Source organism: Danaus plexippus, chromosome 30 (assembly GCF_018135715.1).
Source record: "Danaus plexippus chromosome 30, MEX_DaPlex, whole genome shotgun sequence".
NCBI classification, from domain to species: domain Eukaryota; kingdom Metazoa; phylum Arthropoda; class Insecta; order Lepidoptera; family Nymphalidae; genus Danaus; species Danaus plexippus.
Genome location: NC_083557.1, coordinates 3382501 through 3390000, shown reverse-complemented (window position 1 = coordinate 3390000; position 7500 = coordinate 3382501). Strand labels below are relative to the sequence as shown.

Genomic DNA, 7500 nt, shown 5'->3' with positions numbered 1-7500 from the left:
AATTCGATTTTCATCGTTTTATTACATATCACACATATATACGAAGGCGCGATATTGCGTTGTTTTCGTTCGATGTCCACGTCCACGATATATATATAATATTAATATAACACAGACCTTAACGACACAATAGAAACGCACAACGATCGGACACAGAAAACATAAAACGCTCATACATCGACAAAAAAAATATCTTGAAATCAGAGACGTAGATGTGTAAGTGCATAATAACGACGACGACGTAATCGCATACGAAAGAGCATCGGATACCTTCTCTTACCCTCTCACATCACCGTATCGCTTCACAATTATCATAATCATAAAGCAACGGATCAACGATGGGAGCAAGGATCACGCTCTCTGCAGCAAAACATCGCGCGTATCACACACACACAAACACATACAAAGATTCATATTTTTTTGTGCGGGTGTCGTGCGTTTCCGTCTTCACATATTATATATGCTCAGACGCTAGATGCGATCTCGTGTCACTTGTTTGATCGAGGCGTAACTAAGTATCGTTGGTGTATTATATAATATATACATACCATATACACAGACAACAACACTCACGCGACTTCGATGTGATATATTCACACAATGAAAAAAATGTTTCATAGTCTTCATATACGTGTGTGTATATATATATTTCTCATATAATATTTAAACGGACAAACGAACTTGCAAACAATCAATAATTCAATTTAAATCTCTCACTATGATGGGTCACAACAGCAACAACGACGACTACGACAACGACGACGACGACGACGACGACTACGACGAGTGCGACAACTCCGATTCGTATAATGACACATAATAAGATATCATAGTCTTTTCTGTGTACTACGAGAGGGAGGCGTTCGCGCTCACGCGCGTGCGGTACGACGTCGTGTTTGTGCGTGTGTCGTGTTCTCGTGCTGTTTGTGTCTCGTCAGAAAGAGAACAATAAAAAGAATAAAAAGATCATTAGCAGTCGTCGGAACCGTCATATGTTCGCACAGTCGACAACAACAAAACTACGATACACATAATTCGAACTGAACAAACACATACACACACACACTACGAACACACAACGACACTTCCGTGGCGTATATGTGCGAGTCTGTGCGCGATGGATGTAATTCTTTCTGTGTTCGCGTGCGTTATGAGGTGTCATACCGTGATGGAACAGTGTGGTGTATTATTTTATACAGCCGGCCCTCAGACAGGAGTGGTCCTGGATATTTCTCCACGGACCGCAATGTGCGTTCGAAATGTCGATGTTCAAATGTGTCCTGCAGTTCACACTATGACGCGCAGTTAACTGCGTTCTTCATCGACCCGCGAGCCAAGTGATCCACCGTTCAGGGTAGTGATTTTTATAAATATATCATGTGTACGGCGACGCTCACCATTTAAATTTTCTTTTTTTTTAAAAAAAAAAAAAAAAAACAAAGAGGGCAATCGTGCGCATATAGGGGGTGTTGCCATTTATATAACGCTGCAATACGCCTCATATTGCCTACGGACGCGATCAAATCTACTTATACATACATACATATTTCACATTGACATGTGATATGTTGATATATAATATAGAAAGACGCGAACGACATGACAAACGAAACGTATCACACCACGTTCTCTCCAAGTGGACTAACCGACCCACCGGATTTACCCGTGTGGTTAACGTACGGTAAACAACTAATCCACCGGACCGCATAAAAAACTCAGAGTGTCCCTAACGAATTAACGAAATGACAAGATAATGATAGTAGCGCTATATACCACAGCATGTTATCTTCAACGCCCAGATTATACGTTCACTCTAATCGCCCTTGATCCAACCAAGTAAACAGAACTCGGACTAGACTTATTAAGGTCTTGAGTAGTCGTCAAGAGACTCGCGGCGCGGATTCTTACCGGTCTATGTCAAATGAGATCTACCAGAGTTAAGAAACATAGGATGAATCAATGATATCTAGTATATCGCTTTCGAGTTACAACGTTATCTGGTTTTAACATATACGTATATATACATCAAGAGTATATAAATTGTATGCTCATACAGTGCATATGTGCGTATCGGATAAGGAAGGGACGCTAATGAATCCGTTTATCCGTCAAATCGTTTTAAATTTCGTATCTTTTCCTCCTCCTTCATCATCATCATCATCATAATATTATTTCGATCTCCTTGGAGATTTATTTATTTTTTAGATGTGGCCCCTTCACATCTTATATATCTCTCTTTCATTCATTTATTTATTTATTTATTTTTAACATCACAAACAACAACAACGACAACACGCTAGGCGTAATCGAGTGTATGTTTTTGTGTGTCTCTTTTCATTTTGATGTCCCGCCCCTGACATCTTTTATATTTTTATTCATTCAAAAACATCATAACACGCTTGTGTAGAGTTGTTTTTCTTTTTAATATTTATTTATTTTCCTTTCATTTATATATTATTTTGAGATATATTTAATTTCTATTGAGATGCCGCCCCTTTCATCTCTTTTTTTTTTTTAATTTGCATCATATATTTTTATATATGTGTCTCTCTTTTTACTTGGATATATAATATTATCATAATCATCCTGATATCGCTTTGATATCGGATGTTATATAACGTTAATGATCCTTCCGCAGGTTCCCCTACGGAAACCTTGTTACGACTTTTACTTCCTCTAAATGATCAAGTTTGGTCAACTTCCCAGCAACGCCGACGGCCGTGAAGCCACCGCGTGTCGGTCCGAAGACCTCACTAAATCATTCAATCGGTAGTAGCGACGGGCGGTGTGTACAAAGGGCAGGGACGTAATCAACGCGAGCTTATGACTCGCGCTTACTAGGAATTCCTCGTTTATGGGGGATAATTGCAAACCCCAATCCCCAGCACGAAGGAGTTTCAACGGGTTGCCCGGGCCTCTAGGCCAGGGAGAACATGCTGATTCCTTCAGTGTAGCGCGCGTGCGGCCCAGGACATCTAAGGGCATCACAGACCTGTTATTGCTCAATCTCGTGCGGCTCGAAGCCGCCGGTCCCTCTAAGAAGAATTTTAATACGCCGTCAGTGAGTTGAACGACCGAAATCGCTCACACCTAAATGACGACGCCTATTTAGCAGGCTAGAGTCTCGTTCGTTACCGGAATTAACCAGACAAATCGCTCCACCAACTAAGAACGGCCATGCACCACCACCCACCGAATCAAGAAAGAGCTATTAATCTGTCAATCCTTCCGGTGTCCGGGCCTGGTGAGATTTCCCGTGTTGAGTCAAATTAAGCCGCAGGCTCCACTCCTGGTGGTGCCCTTCCGTCAATTCCTTTAAGTTTCAGCTTTGCAACCATACTCCCCCCGGAGTCCAAAATCTTTGGTTTCCCGGAAGCTGCCCGCCGAGCCATTGTAATAACGTCGGCGGATCGCTAGATGACATATTTACGGTTAGAACTAGGGCGGTATCTAATCGCCTTCGAACCTCTAACTTTCGTTCTTGATTGATGAAAACACCTTTGGCAAATGCTTTCGCTGATGTTCGTCTTGCGACGATCCAAGAATTTCACCTCTAACGTCGCAATACGAATGCCCCCAGTTATCCCTATTAATCATTACCTCGGAGTTCTGAAAACCAACAAAATAGAACCGAGATCATATTCTATTATTCCATGCACGAAATATTCAAGCGGCGTTTTGAGCCCGCTTTGAGCACTCTAATTTGTTCAAAGTAAAATTGTCGGCCCATCTCGACACTCACTGAAGAGCACCGCGATAGGATTTTGATATTGAACCGGCGTTTTACCGCCGGCTCACCGACGATATGCTCCGCAGACGTGTCAGTATCACCGCGGATGCGGTGCACCGACAGCGCGGCGCACAAATGCAACTACGAGCTTTTTAACCGCAACAATTTTAGTATACGCTATTGGAGCTGGAATTACCGCGGCTGCTGGCACCAGACTTGCCCTCCAATTGTTCCTCGTTAAAATATTTAAAGTGTACTCATTCCGATTACGAGGCCTCGTAAGAGTCCCGTATCGTTATTTTTCGTCACTACCTCCCCGTGCCGGGAGTGGGTAATTTGCGCGCCTGCTGCCTTCCTTGGATGTGGTAGCCGTTTCTCAGGCTCCCTCTCCGGAATCGAACCCTGATTCCCCGTTACCCGTGACAACCATGGTAGTCGCAGAAACTACCATCGAAAGTTGATAAGGCAGACATTTGAAAGATGCGTCGCCGGTACTTGACCATGCGATCGGCAAAAGTTATCCAGATTCATCAAAATTAACGACTTCGGACGCGAGGCCCTCCGTCGATTGGTTTTGATCTAATAAAAGCACTCATCCCATCACTGGTCAGAGTTCTGATTGCATGTATTAGCTCTAGAATTACCACAGTTATCCAAGTAACTGAGTAAGATCTAAGGAACCAAAACTGATATATTGAGCCATTCGCGGTATCGCCTTAATACGGCTTGCACTGAGACATGCATGGCTTAATCTTTGAGACAAGCATATAACTACTGGCAGGATCAACCAGGGAGCTAGCTAATTTTAGTTAACTCTCAATCGAGAGCGCATCGTACGCGTTCGCTCTTATATTGTGGTATAGGAAGCGAGGGCACGTAACGGTGGCCTGATTATTATTTTGTTTTTATTTATTTATTCATTTTTGTATATTTTCTTTGAAATATACACACACATTTTATATCATACTCCTCCTCCTCTCTTTCTTAATTCATATTTTATATATATTATATATATATTTATTATGAAAACATTTTGAACGCATCAAAAAGTTTCATATTGTTGATCGTTACTTTTATAACGAGATCGTACACCTTTAATATCGGTTAACATTGTCATATATGCGTTAACAAATACGACACGTCAAACATCGGTATCATCGCACGGTGTTAGAGAGATCTAGTACCAATAGATTCTATTTCGGGCGGATTATCTACTAAGGGATTGTCTCCGGCGGTCACACTTACGCGCAACACGACGGAAGCAAATTTTGTACAATACGACCCCGTTAGAACGATCACGCTTCATACTAACCATTATAAAACGTTGTGTGAAACACATCGTGATATGTATAGCTAAGTACTACGCGACGACCGTCGGCGGTCAACACAGAGAAGTTTTTGTCGAAGGAAGAAGGTTATTAGGAGGATTTCTCGAAGCGTACTTTTTCATCATTCAAACGTACGTACACGTACGTACAATTATTTCATTCGAAATAATTTTTAAATTAAAAAAAAAAAAATTTTTTTTTTTTTTTTGTCTCTTATTTATATTATCAACATCAAAAATATGATGAGATACTTTCATTTTTCATTATTATATCAACATCAAAGATATGACGAGATATTTTTCATTTTTCATTATCATCATTCACATACATATTTTATCAACATCAAAGAAATGATGAGATATTTTTTCATTTTTCATTATTATATTATCAACATCGAATATACGATGTGATAATATTTTTATATCAACATCTATTGCACGATGTGATATTTTCATATAACCAACTCCCTTCGACGCCTATCAACCTACAGTACGCAACGTGACGACGCGGACCCACCACACGCGCCGCCACCTCCTATATATGCGAGGGCCAGAAATTGACATTCGGTAAATCTGGGACCGGTTCGTGTATTACAAAAATTTTAAAAGTTCGTATTTTATACATTTCTAATATATAAATGGCATTATATGTTCAATTAAAATACTATAAATAATAAAATATAAAGAACATGTGAAATAAAAAAGTTTTTTTTTAATTTTTACATTTTATAATGGCTATGTATGAAACATTAGGGACTTAGTCGTTTTTCGATCGACTTCACATATGATATGAAAAATATTTGTTCGAAATGAAAGTTCCGCTTACGAATAAGTTTCATATTGATTGTATACGTGGATGATATGCTGTTGGTGTGATCGATTTCTTCGAAATACGGAAATTATTAAAGATTTTTGTGTAACACCCTCCCGGTTCGTGTAATGACTGGACTTAGAAATTTTTCCAAGTGTATGATATAAAATATTATTTCACATCTATAACGATGCCATTGGTATTTATAATTTTTATATGGATGTCGTATATCGTCAATATAAATATGATATAGTCGATAGGGTCATCTGAATGATGATATTATAATATTATGTTTGGTACGTATCGTGTCGCGGAGCGTCTGGGACTTAGTCGTTTTTCGATCGACTTCACATATGATATGAAAAATATTTGTTCGAAATGAAAGTTCCGCTTACGAATAAGTTTCATATTGATTGTATACATGGATGATATGCTGTTGGTGTGATCGATTTCTTCGAAATACGGAAATTATTAAAGATTTTTGTGTAACACCCTCCCGGTTCGTGTAATGACTGGACTTAGAAATTTTTCCAAGTGTATGATATAAAAATATTATTTCACATCTATAACGATGCCATTGGTATTTATAATTTTTATATGGATGTCGTATATCGTCAATATAAATATGATATAGTCGATAGGGTCGTCTGAATGATGATATTATAATATTATGTTTGGTACGTATCGTGTCGCCGGAGCGTCTGGGACTTAGTCGTTTTTCGATCGACTTCACATATGATATGAAAAATATTTGTTCGAAATGAAAGTTCCGCTTACGAATAAGTTTCATATTGATTGTATACATGGATGATATGCTGTTGGTGTGATCGATTTCTTCGAAATACGGAAATTATTAAAGATTTTTGTGTAACACCCTCCCGGTTCGTGTAATGACTGGACTTAGAAATTTTTCCAAGTGTATGATATAAAAATATTATTTCACATCTATAACGATGCCATTGGTATTTATAATTTTTATATGGATGTCGTATATCGTCAATATGAATATGATATAGTCGATAGGGTCGTCTGAATGATGATATTATAATATTATGTTTGGTACGTATCGTGTCGCCGGAGCGTCTGGGACTTAGTCGTTTTTCGATCGACTTCACATATGATATGAAAAATATTTGTTCGAAATGAAAGTTCCGCTTACGAATAAGTTTCATATTGATTGTATACGTGGATGATATGCTGTTGGTGTGATCGATTTCTTCGAAATACGGAAATTATTAAAGATTTTTGTGTAACACCCTCCCGGTTCGTGTAATGACTGGACTTAGAAATTTTTCCAAGTGTATGATATAAAAATATTATTTCACATCTATAACGATGCCATTGGTATTTATAATTTTTATATGGATGTCGTATATCGTCAATATAAATATGATATAGTCGATAGGGTCTCTGAATGATGATATTATAATATTATGTTTGGTACGTATCGTGTCGCCGGAGCGTCTGGGACTTAGTCGTTTTTCGATCGACTTCACATATGATATGAAAAATATTTGTTCGAAATGAAAGTTCCGCTTACGAATAAGTTTCATATTGATTGTATACATGGATGATATGCTGTTGGTGTGATCGATTTCTTCGAAATACGGAAATTATTAAAGATTTTTGTGT

General features: G+C 38.6%; 2 non-coding genes across 2 annotated transcripts; both read right to left on the bottom strand.

Moving 5' to 3' along the window:
* Nucleotides 1-1200: 1200 nt before the first annotated feature.
* Nucleotides 1201-1357, bottom strand: LOC133319833 (5.8S ribosomal RNA). Its single transcript, XR_009753321.1, has one exon. It is a non-coding gene; the product is annotated as a 5.8S ribosomal RNA (ribosomal RNA).
* A 1264-nt stretch (nt 1358-2621) lies between these two features.
* LOC133319838 (small subunit ribosomal RNA) lies at nt 2622-4524 on the bottom strand. The gene has a single exon (XR_009753326.1). It is a non-coding gene; the product is annotated as a small subunit ribosomal RNA (ribosomal RNA).
* Nucleotides 4525-7500: the final 2976 nt, after the last annotated feature.